General features: G+C 40.0%; 1 long non-coding RNA gene across 1 annotated transcript; it reads left to right on the forward strand.

Annotated features, from left to right (window-relative positions):
• Positions 1-1,413: 1,413 nt before the first annotated feature.
• Positions 1,414-5,916, forward strand: LOC121190018. Its single transcript, XR_005894918.1, has 3 exons — positions 1,414-1,439; positions 3,506-3,679; positions 4,726-5,916. It is a non-coding gene; the product is annotated as an uncharacterized LOC121190018 (long non-coding RNA).
• The last annotated feature ends 5,333 nt before the right edge of the window (positions 5,917-11,249 follow it).

The following is an 11,249-nucleotide window of genomic DNA, read 5'->3' on the forward strand; positions in this document are numbered from 1 at the left end:
ATGAGTTTGACCTGAAGAAGTACAACACATCAGAGGAGGGACGACGGAGACTGATCCCAGCTGTGGGGAACTGCAGAAAGGCTGTGTAAGTCCAGACATGATCTTTAACATTATCAGTCAGTGCAGATTAGTAGTTTAGGCTTTTCAAATATACACAGTATGAAATTATTCTCATTATTCTCATAATAGTTTTATAATCTTTAGGTCAGCTGTATGTTTTTCTGGAGATGGTTTAAATGTTGTGAGTGTCAAACATATTTCTCAGTTGGTTGTGATTATTGCTAATAAGTTTTTCTGTTTCTTTATTATTAACTGGTAGATTCTACATTCATTTGTTAACCTATTCGTGCTATTTTTAGTCTTTTTGATTGAATGTAAAAGATGATAAATCAAATTCACATTTCAGGTGATTAAACTCTACTTGAAACATAATTATGAACATTATCTTCCATTTCTGCCAATAGATCCCTCTAAATCCTCCACACTGCTCCTTTAAAGTCTTTCCATATTTTGTGTTAAATAAGTCAGAAGCAGGTGTTTTCTCTCCTGGTGTAGAGGAGAGTAGAATCAGGAAACACTCACCTTCAGCCAAGAACAGAGGTCTGAATATATCAGAGCAGAATGGGAGAATTCAGTATTCTACACATTTGTCTGAGTCAGACTGCTGAAGCTTCATTCAGCTACAGCTGAACTCATGAAGTCATTTCTTACAGTGTAGTTGTGTTAGGAGGAGACCACTTCACAGTCAGTGTGGACCACAGGAAGGACGACTGCCACCAAAGACTCTTTAAATCAATGTGTGACATCTGACTGTTGGTTGAAGTCAAGAAATGTGAATTTGTCCTTTAATGTTGTTTAATTACACAAAGTTCAGGAAGAAGAAAGTCATGTAAAGCCTTCAATGATGAAGAGGATTTGAGTCCAACATGTCTGATTTGATCTTTATCTTCTAATTCCAGACTTGACTGAGCTCAGCAGCATGTTATGAATCTGTGTTGACATGAATCTGTGTTGGCATACAACTATTCATGTCAACACAGATTCATAACATGCTCAGCAGCATGTTATGAATCTGTGTTGACATGAATAGTTGTATGAATGTTGTGGTGACATTTGGATGATGTGTGTAGAAGGCTGACATTATGATGATCCACAATAAGGGAAGGACAAAGTCCCTCTACTCATGTTAGTGAAAGCTCATTGATTAGGACATATCTGATTGGATTAGAAATGATTTTTATCCACATGATTTATTCTTTATTCAGATTGAGTTCCTGCAGTTTGTCAGAAATCAGCTGTGCTTCTCTGGCCTCAGCTCTGAAGTCCAACCCCTCCCATCTGAGACACCTGGACTTGTGGGACAACAAGCTGCAGGATTCAGGAGTGAAGCTGCTGTGTGGTTTTCTGGAAAGTCCACACTGTAGACTGGAGACTCTGAGGTCAGTTCACTGTCTGTTACTGTTGTAGTAATCATTCATTCATTTTCTCCATCTTATTCAGCGGGGGAGCTGGAGCCTATCCCAGCTATGACTATGGGTGAGAGGCGGGGTACACTCGCCAGTCAATCGCCAGTCAATCTCTGACACACAAAGACACACACACACACACACTCACACCTATGGGAAATTTAGAGTAGCAGTGCTAACCACTGCCCCACCGTGCCATCCACTGTTGTAGATATTATATCTTTAATCCACAAATGAACCTGGTTTATCTTCATCCAGAACTTGAATCCATTCATCTTGAATGAATGAGATTTGAAATAGTTGTTGTTCCATATTGTGACTTTTTCTTCTCTCAGACTAAGAATTATTCCTTCAGTTTCACTTTCAGTCAGTTGTCATGAATAATGTCTGTTGACTTCAATGAAACCTTCAGAACTCACACACTCATATTTGTCACAGTCAGCAGACTAATGTTTTCTAAATGAAGTGTAGAAAATGTCCAGTGTGAGTTGTTCAAAGTCCATTTTTATCACAACAATATACAAAAGATCCTCAGAACTAATATTTGTACAAATCAATTGAAAAACACTTGCTGAAGAAAAAACTCTTCTTTCCTTTGAAGTTCATTTCAATGAAGTGTCAGGACTAATGTCAGTCCTTCACTGTGTGTGTGTGTGTGTGTGTGTTTGTGTTTGTGTTTTGATCTTTAACACAGTGTGTAAATTGTGATCTTTTCTCCCTTAGTTGAATTGACTTGTTAAATGTGTTAAGAAGCAAAGACTTAAAGAACCACACTGTTGGTTTGACATGTTTCAGTCCATTAACTGCAAATCTTGTATTGTAAAGTGTCGCTGGGTGTTTGGAAAGACACCAACAAATAAAATGCATTATTATTATTATTATTATTAATAATAATAATAATAATAATAATAATAATAATAATAATAATAATAACTATAGTTTCAGTGTTAAATTGTGTGTATGTGACTTTGCTGCTGAGCATTTTCCAAAGTTTTCCATTAAATCCATCTGGAATTTGGGATCAAATAGTTGTTGTTCAGTTGAATATGTGTTTAGTTGTGGATTTCCTGAGCTGATCTGCAGGATAGAGACCAGGACCAAGCGAGACATTTTTCCTGGATCAGGACTGAACATTTGAAGTTTGATCCATTTCAGTGGTGAATCAAAGTCAGTTTTTAGTCCAACATGTCTGATTTGATCTTTATCTTCTAATTCCAGACTTGACTGTGGTCAGCAGCATGTTATGAATCTGTGTTGACATGAATAGTTGTATGAATGTTGTGGTGACATTTGGATGATGTGTGTAGAAGGCTGACATTATGATGATCCACAATAAGAGAAGGACAAAGTCCCTCTACTCATGTTAGTGAAAGCTCATTGATTAGGACATATCTGATTGGATTAGAAATGATTTTTATCCACATGATTTATTCTTTACAGACTGAGTTACTGCAGGTTGTCAGAGATCAGCTGTGCTTCTCTGGCCTCAGCTCTGAAGTCCAACCCCTCCCATCTGAGACACCTCGACTTGAGTGACAACAACCTGCAGGATTCAGGAGTGAAGCTGCTGTGTGGTTTTCTGGAAAGTCCACACTGTAGACTGGAGACTCTGAGGTCAGTTCACTGTCTGTTACTGTTGTAGATCTTAGATCTTTAATCCACAACTGAACCTGGTTTATCTTCATCCAGAACTTGAATCCATTCATCTTGAATGAATGAGATTTGAAATAGTTGTTGTTCCATATTGTGACTTTTTCTTATCTCAGACTAAGAATTATTCCTTCAGTTTCACATCATTTCAGTCAGTTGTCATGAACTTGACTGAGCTCAGCAGCATGTTATGAATCTGTGTTGACATGAATAGTTGTATGAATGTTGTGGTGACATTTGGATGATGTGTGTAGAAGGCTGACATTATGATGATTCACAATAAGAGAAGGACAAAGTCCCTCTACTCATGTTAGTGAAAGCTCATTGATTAGGACATATCTGATTGGATTAGAAATGATTTTTATCCACATGATTTATTCTTTATTCAGATTGAGTATCTGCAGTTTGTCAGAGATCAGCTGTGCTTCTCTGGCCTCGGCTCTGAAGTCCAACCCCTCCCATCTGAGACACCTGGACCTGAGTGACAACAACTTGGATCATACAGATGTGAAGAATCTGTATGAACTTTTGGAGAGTCCAGACTTTAGACTGGAGACTCTGAGGTCAGTAGAGGGTTGGAGTCAGTCCATGCTGCTTTCATCAATATTGTCCTAAACACAGTTTGTATCAAAGCAAAGATCCAGTGTGTCCTGTAAACCCCCAACCTTCTCAATGGCTGCTTTCCTCATTGAAGCTGTGAGAGGAGAATGGGGACAGGCCTCAGGATGGGACAGAAAGACAGAGAGACAGACAGCAGTCAGCCAATCAGATCAGCCACAAGCCTGATTGTGACTGTGTGTTTGAGGTGATGTGAAGACAACTGTTGTTGTTGTATTCATGTCTACAGGAAGTAGAGCTGGATTACAGCTGACAGCCTCACAGGATGTGTAGAGACAGTGGTCCTCATTCATCAAAGTGTCGTAGCATCAATTCTGATCTGAAACTGTTTGTTCTCTCATTTCAACACTAAAGAATTGATGAGTTTGATCTTTGTCACAGCTCTGAGATCAGTCTGACTGCAGCCTGCAAATCACTGGCTCTGATTTCAGAGAAGCATCATGACATTTTGTAAGCATGTGGTCTGATACAGAGCAGAACCTCTGCTGAAGTCCAGTGATCACATCTGTATATCTGTCCATCTGTCAGATACTTTCAGTGACAGCCTCCATGTTTATTTGTCAGCTGATATTTCAGAAGCAGATCAGATGTTCATCAACACACAGAGACTCTTTCTTTAAATGGAACATGAGTTGACATGTAGCAGCAGTGAATCCATCACTAAACTGTTTGTGCAGTAATGAAGCTTCATGACTCAGCAGTTTATTTCCACTGTGGACTTGAGTGAAATGTTCAGAGTAAACAGACTTGATGCTAAAAGTCTCTGCAGGTGTGTGAGCTTCCAGCTCAGTGTCTTCACTCCAATACGTTAACATGAGAGCTGAGAGGAAGCTGCTACACTACACAGCTGCTCCACTTCTGCTCTGAACAGGACTGAAGTCCCTGCTGCTCTTTATACTGGATGTGCTGCATCAGTGACTGACAGCTGATGAAGTGAGTCTCTGTAAACACTGATTTATCACCTCTGTTGTCTGTCTTCTTCTCTCAACAGCTGGAGGGAGCGATCTTTCTAAAGGAGAGAGTGAAGAGGATGGTGTGTGTGTTGAGAGAGGACGAGCTGTGTCCTGATGATCCAGAGAGGTTGAAGCAGCAGCAGCTTGTGTGCTGCTGAGGATCAAAAAGTACAGTTTGATCCTCAATAGTGTGCAATGACTGTTGGTAGTGAATCAAGTAACCATGGCGAAGTAAGTCGCAAACGATTGCGAGAACTGTCTTGTTGAAAAAGAATTTGAAGTCGTGGACATAATGATGAAACCCACAGCTTTTTGAAGCTATATTGCTTTGTTATACATGTTTATATATGTTATAAAGGTTCAGCACCCGCCCCCCCCCCCCCGTGTGCGATCACGTGATGCAACGTTGACGTCATCGCGCTACGTCCCTGTTCTGCCGCGACGAGGATGCGCATAATCCGAGGACGAGTACCAGTGAACTTCGTTATTTCATAGTCAGTTTATAACGCACATATTTATAACTCCTGATAGTACCTGCAGTTCCAGTCGCTGATGTTTCCAGTTTCAAGTCGCTGATGAAACGTGAATGTTGCTGTGTCGTGTCGTTAAGTTTGTTTACTTATTACCGAGTCGCTATGCTAGTTAGCACTGTGTATTTTTCCGCCGCACGTCGTGGCGTCGTAAGGCTGCATGAAGTTCACTCGTGTGTTTACATGTCGGTTCATTTCTGTGTGAACAGTACAGTTATGTGGCGTTATATTGAAAGAGGGAAATGAGAGGAGGTTGTGTGTTTAAACTTTATTTGAGCCCATGTTAAGTTGTTCATATTTTTTATGTGCTCCTTTACTTAGTTGCATTTAATGAGGCGGTATAATGTGTGTCTGTGTGTGTGTTGATGAATGAGCTGAATGCTGTTTTATCGCTTATTTTAGACTGCTGTGATGCTGTGAACATCAGCGGTCAATAAATACAGTTGGAGCACCGTTCCAAATCCTGTCCTTCTTTACCTGTGTCCTGACCGACACACCATCTTGTCTGCTGTTGAACATTTGAGTAATCAGCGTACCAGCTTCCTACCTAACAATATACATTATATAGGCTATACATTTCACATAAAAACATGGTTGAAACCTGAAATAAGTCACATGACTTGAGATTATATTGAGTTAAATCAGTATATCAATATATCAGTATTTCATACCTTTTATGGTTTTTATGAAATCACAGTTTAAGTTTTATATTTTTTTAATTTTTCACTGTCTCAGATTTTATAATGGGTGTGTATTGTATGAAATGTTCAGAGCTGGAGTGACTGACATTACCCACACTGTCTGACATCTATTACATTTTTCCCTGAAAACTTCTTTCAACTTCTTAATTCTCACAGTTACCAACCTTCAGGGACAAATTATATATGACAATGTATAGAAAGTTGTCCTCTCTCACCCAGTGTTACTCACATTGTCACATGACCCACAGTTTTTAAGTAAATCCCCTCCATACTGACCAAACCTCCCATAAACTGCCACGTTAAAGTGAGCTCTGAACTTCTGGTCATGAACAGAGATGATGGTATTTAAACTGTGACAGCTCGTACACCATAAACAGCAGGGACATATAAAATACATCCGTGTCTTTACTGAAGCCTTGTGATGCTCATGGTGAAAATAAAACCCTATACCCTGTTGTCTGCTGGGCATCCACACTGGTTTCTCTGCGTATTTACATTCTGGTCCAGGGATCTATTCACCCCAGCAACCAATGACTGGGCAGTATCTGGGAAGAAGTGGACAAATGACTCAAATTAGATTAATTAACTCTTAGTCTTATGGGGACCATTTTTATTGTCGGCCATCTTGTCCTCTCCTAGCAGGAAATATCAAACAGCAGCTTTAATAACCAAATAAAGTCAGAAAAACTCAGTGTCCACACAGGAACCAGGAGCCACACAGGAACCAGGAGCCACACAGGGCACAAATACTGGAACAGACTCAGACAAGACAACTGACTGACAAAGAGACAGAAGAAGCAAGGAGACTTAAATATAGTGACAATGGCAGACAATCAACAAAGGTGGGAAAGAAAGACGAGAAGCAAACTGGGATACACAAGGGGCAGGACTTCAAAGTAAAACAGGAAATACTGAACAAAATTCAAGAAAGCAAAACAAGAGTCCTCAATATTCCAGAAACAGAACAAAAGGAGCTGCTACAGGTCTGATCATGACAAAGAGTCCAAACAATGTTCAACCAAAGTCCAAAGCAGTCCAAAGAATTCAAGACAGCCACCAAGGGGCTGATCATAACAGTCTGGACGTGGGTTGATGATGTGATGACACTCAGGTGTGTAGGTGAGTTGGTGGGAAGAGAATCCAGATCACCACACTCAGGCCTGAACACACACACACACAAGACACACGAACGGGTGGAGAGCACCAAACAGGGACAAATGAGACAGATCAGGGGAGGGGACACAGAGGAGGCACAATGGATGAGGGAGAGAGCCTGTCTGATCTGAGCAGAGAAAGGATGTAGGGACCTCTAACCATTTGGATTTACCTTTAAAAACAAACAACTGGGTTTCTAATTATAAAAAATCAGCTGTTGTATGCAAGACCACAAGTATAACATTACATTCTAAAATTAAACTTAGTTGTACAATATAATTTACTTGCATCTACCTTGAAAAGCAGCGCTTTCATATAGAACACTTTAAACTGTCGCTCATTGAAAACTGAGGGATCTGGAAAACATCCCCCTCAGTGGAAAAACACACACAAACATTAGCAGTGTAAAGTGAGAAGAAATGGACTGATGCAGGAAGTTTTTTGTGTGCTTTTACTTTGGAAACCTTCAAACCTCTTTCTCTTTCAGGTCAGCTTCTGGGGGCGTGTTTGTTTTCATGGAGTGTACACATGAGGATGCAGCCACAGGACTCCAGCAGTTGCCAGTTACCCTGTTAGGTTGTACCAAGTGTTGAGGGCAGAGAGAGTGATTAGGTGGGAAGTTTAAGTTTGGTTGAGAGAGTAAAGATGAATAAATTTTTTAAAAAATACTGTGTGTATTTTTGTTTGAATTTTTTGGCTAGAGAGAGGTCAGGATGGAGTCCTTTGTTGCTGAGACTGACTTAATCAGGAAAACTGTGGCTAACATTCAGCTACCTTTCTGTGAGATTGTGAGTTTGTATATTTTGTTAATGGACACATTTAAAGAAGAAAATCCCTCTGCTTGTCTCAAGCCACTTCTTTCTCTACCACGCTCTACATCCTAAACCCCTACACTGTTAACCCGAAAGTTATTTCTACACAAACAGTTTGAGTAAATACCACTTTTAATCATTAGTTTTATTGCATTACTTAAACAGTATCAGTATATGAAGACTGTATGAGACAGTCATTGAGTGTCACCTTATACATACTTCCCCTAGGCAATATTATCAGGAAGCATGGAATAAATTTCCATTGCTATGCGGATGATACCCAGCTATATTTATCTGTGAAGCCAGACGAAACAGATCAGTTAGCCATACTTCAGGCATGTCTTAAAGACATAAAGGCCTGGATGACCTGTAACTTTCTTCTTCTGAATTCAGACAAAACTGAGGTTATTTTGTTTGGTCCCAAACACCTCAGAAACAGTTTATCTAATCATATAGTTACTCTGGATGGCATTAATTTAGCCTCCAGTACAACTGTGAGAAACCTTGGAGTTATTTTTGATCAGGATTTGTCCTTTAACTCACATATAAAAGAAGTCTCTAGGACCGCCTTCTTTCACCTGCGCAATATCAGTAAGATTAGGAACATTCTGTCGCAGAGTGATGCTGAAAAATTAGTCCATGCTTTTGTTACTTCTAGGCTGGACTACTGTAATTCCCTATTATCAGGATGTCCAATTAACTCTCTAAAAAGCCTCCAGCTGATCCAAAACGCTGCAGCGAGAGTACTGACTGGAATTAGCAAGAGAGATCATATTACTCCTGTACTAATTTCTCTTCATTGGCTTCCTGTAAAATCCAGAATTGATTTTAAAATCCTACTCCTTACATATAAGGCCCTCAATGGCCAGGCTCCTTCATATCTCACAGAGCTGATAGTACCATATCATCCCAACAGATTGCTTCGTTCCCAGAATGCAGGTTTGCTTATGGTTCCCAGAATCTCTAAAAGTAGAATGGGAGGCCGAGCCTTTAGCTATCAGGCCCCTCTCCTGTGGAACCAACTGCCAGTTTGGGTTCGGGAAGCAGACACCCTCTCTAATTTTAAAACGAAGCTTAAAACCTTCTTGTTTGACAAAGCTTATAATTAGTTGTAGTTACAGTCCTAGTTATTTATTAAACTTATAGTTAGTCGCAATTATCTCTATAGACACTGTTACAGTTAAGGATATAGCCCTTAGTAGGGCTGACTCAGGCAACTGAATCATCCCCTAGTTATGCTGCTATAGGCCTAGGCTGCTGGGGGACATCCCATGATTTACTGCGCACTTCTTCTTCTTTCTCTTTCTCTCCTCAGACCCACTCTCAAATTTATTAGCCTTTATTACATGTCATTAACTCTGTGTCCTCTCTGTCCCGTAGTCCTGTGCTTGTTTCTCTCTGGTCTCTCTTTCTCTGTACCTTTCTGCAGGTACCTCTGGCTCCGGAGCTGCATGTCCTATGGTCCTGGCTCCACCCACTTGCTGCTGTTTATTGTCTACAATGATCCATTTCTAACATGTTTAATGTTCCATTCTGCTACAGATAAATATTGGATTAATATTCTTTGCAAACTGTAATGTAAATAATTACCAGTCATGACAGCTTTTTGCCTCCGTGCTCTGTTTCATAATTCTAATCTGCTGAGCACACATTATCAAATAACTGTTCACTAACTGTAATGTAAATGCTGACCCACATTGTATTATGCTGCATGTCTTTCTCCCCTTCTCCTCCATTCCTAGCTGTCCTATCTTCCTCCTTTTCCGCCTTTCACCCAGCCCGGCCATCGGCAGGAGGGTCCCCCATCTGAGCCAGGTTCTGCTCAAGGTTTCTTCCTGTTAAAAGGGAGTTTTCCTTGCCACTGTCGCCTTAAGTGCTTGCTCTGGGGTCAGGCTCTGGGTCTCTGTAAAGCGCTTTGAGACAATTTTGATTGTGGAAGGCGCTATATAAATAAAATTGAATTGAATTGAATTGTACTCATTTTTCTAGTTTTACCTCAGGCCACATAGTGCTGCCCTGTGATTGGCTCAAAACTCAAGACAAGTCTGTGCATGTCCGTTGGAGGTTACAGAGAAAGTAGCGCCATTTTCAGAGAACATTTAAGGTCTTTGCACTTTGCATGCACCTTGGAGAATACATTTTCTACCTGCATTTATTTGTTTTTTGCAAGTTTGAATGCTTTTAATGGACATTTGCCATAAAGAAGATACCATTTTCTGGCTGAATGAGGTGAGTTGTTTTCTCTGTTCAAGTTAGAAACTGGAAGTTTTGTAGTTTGAAACATGTAGGGCCTACATTTGAATGTGTGTGAATTTGACGTTGACTCAGGTATGTTTTGAGCATTGGACAATTGCAGCATTGTGTGTAGCTCTCTCTATTTGTGTGTTCGCAACAGGCAGTTTTGGAACAGCAGTGTTAAATAGATATTCATGTAGGTTTGAAAAAAAGTGCCCACTTTTAACATTAGCCTTATTAGCCCTACTATTTTTGTTTAAAGTCATTAATATTCAATTACTCGCATTACATAATGAACGAGTACTCGCATTTTTGGGTTTTTTTACCGTAAAAATAAATCCAGGAGGTCTGTGTCTGACCATTAACCATTGGTTCCGCTAGTGTTCCCAGTAAGACACGAACATATTGCATGTACTGCTACATGAGTTGTAGCCACAACAAAGACACTGTGCAGGTTAGAGTTCTCAACTGATATGAAAATTAAGGCCCAACCTGACCCGGCCAGGTTATGTAAAGTCCAAGCCCGGCGCTACAGAGCTACACCGTTGTGCAATCCCACAAGGTACTTGCAGTTGTCAGTAGACAGGCAGAACTCGGAATAACACCAGTGGCTCAAATTATAACAAAGCGAGAGGACGCACATATCGCCTAAAGCTGGTGAAACAGCAACTTCATGTTCAATTGTTCATTCAAAAAAATGAGAAGTTGCCCATAAAATAAAGTTCAATCCCCATCCTCACACCACAAACTTACGGCAGTGATATCTCTCTCTCTCTCTCTCTCTCTCTCTCTCCTTGACGGTCTGTTGGCTGTTGCTCCATTCCCAGTCCCAGCACGAATAGTCAACTGTTAATCAAATAATAATGTAATGAACGGGTATTTGAGTACTCGAGTAATCATGCCCATCCCTACTAAAAACCTTCAAAACAATCTGAATGTGTCATATATACAATAAAGCCTAAAAAAGGAACACACTTGTTATCAATTTACAAAACTTTTTTTTTAACACAAATTTCCTTCTCTTGCAGATTTTTTTTACAAAATAAACAAACATTTCTTTTTTTTTTTTTAAACAGTAACAACAAACATTTTCCTTTTGTTTTAAGTGCAATAATGTCAATGCAGTTGA

The sequence above is a fragment of the Toxotes jaculatrix genome, chromosome 11 (genome assembly GCF_017976425.1).
Source record: "Toxotes jaculatrix isolate fToxJac2 chromosome 11, fToxJac2.pri, whole genome shotgun sequence".
Classification (NCBI taxonomy): domain Eukaryota; kingdom Metazoa; phylum Chordata; class Actinopteri; family Toxotidae; genus Toxotes; species Toxotes jaculatrix.